The sequence below is a fragment of the Cucurbita maxima genome, unplaced genomic scaffold (assembly GCF_002738345.1).
Source record: "Cucurbita maxima cultivar Rimu unplaced genomic scaffold, Cmax_1.0 Cma_Scf05391, whole genome shotgun sequence".
NCBI lineage: Eukaryota > Viridiplantae > Streptophyta > Magnoliopsida > Cucurbitales > Cucurbitaceae > Cucurbita > Cucurbita maxima.
In genome coordinates, this window is record NW_019277407.1 from 1 (window position 1) to 1049 (window position 1049).

Sequence of the window (1049 nt, forward strand, 5' to 3'; positions counted from 1 at the left end):
TTCAATTTCTCCCAGTTCTTTTCTTCCTTTCTCTACAAATGAGAACCTCCCCCGCTCACGCCCATCGCGTTTCGATCATGCCGCCCCGCATGCGTAAAATTCGATTTTGTGCGCATGGCATGTCGGGTGCGATCATACCAGCACTAATGCACCGGATCCCATCAGAACTCCGCAGTTAAGCGTGCTTGGGCGAGAGTAGTACTAAGTTGGGTGACCACTTGGGAAGTCCTCGTGTTGCACCCCTTTTTTTCATTCACAATTTCTCCCAGTTCTTTTCTTCCATTCTCTACAAATGAGAACCTCCCCCGCTCACGCCCATCGCGTTTCGATCATGCCGCCCCGCATGCGTTAAATCCGATTTTGTGCGCAAGGCATGTCGGGTGCGATCATACCAGCACTAATGCACCGGATCCCATCAGAACTTCGCAGTTAAGCGTGCTTGGGCGAGAGTAGTACTAAGTTGGGTGACCACTTGGGAAGTCCTCGTGTTGCGCCCCTTTTTTTTCTTTCAATTTCTCCCAGTTCTTTTCTTCCTTTCTCTACAAATGAGAACCTCCCCCGCTCACGCCCATCGCGTTTCGATCATGCCGCCCCGCATGCGTTAAATTCGATTTTGTGCGCATGGCATGTCGGGTGCGATCATACCAGCACTAATGCACTGGATCCCATCAGAACTCCGCAGTTAAGCGTGCTTGGGCGAGAGTAGTACTAAGTTAGGTGACCACTTGGGAAGTCCTCGTGTTGCACCCTTTTTTTTCTTTCAATTTCTCTCTTTTCTTCCTTTCTCTACAAATGAGAACCTCCCCCGCTCACGCCCATCGCGTTTCGATCATGCCGCCCCGCATGCGTTAAATCCGATNAGAACTCCGCAGTCAAGCGTGCTTGGGCGAGAGTAGTATTAAGTTGGGTGACCACTTGGGAAGTCCTTGTGTTGCACCCCTTTTTTTCATTCAATTTCTCCCAGTTCTTTTCTTCCTTTCTCTACAAATGAGAACCTCCCCCGCTCACGCCCATCGCGTTTCGATCATGCCGCCCCGCATGCGTTAAAT

At 50.6% G+C, this 1049-nt stretch overlaps 3 non-coding genes across 3 annotated transcripts; all 3 read left to right on the forward strand.

The window, feature by feature from the left end:
- The first annotated feature begins 124 nt into the window (after window positions 1-124).
- On the forward strand, window positions 125-243 carry LOC111476104. The gene has a single exon (XR_002716901.1). It is a non-coding gene; the product is annotated as a 5S ribosomal RNA (ribosomal RNA).
- A 135-nt stretch (window positions 244-378) lies between these two features.
- On the forward strand, window positions 379-497 carry LOC111476105. The gene has a single exon (XR_002716902.1). It is a non-coding gene; the product is annotated as a 5S ribosomal RNA (ribosomal RNA).
- Window positions 498-631: 134 nt separating this feature from the next.
- LOC111476106 lies at window positions 632-750 on the forward strand. Its single transcript, XR_002716903.1, has one exon. It is a non-coding gene; the product is annotated as a 5S ribosomal RNA (ribosomal RNA).
- The last annotated feature ends 299 nt before the right edge of the window (window positions 751-1049 follow it).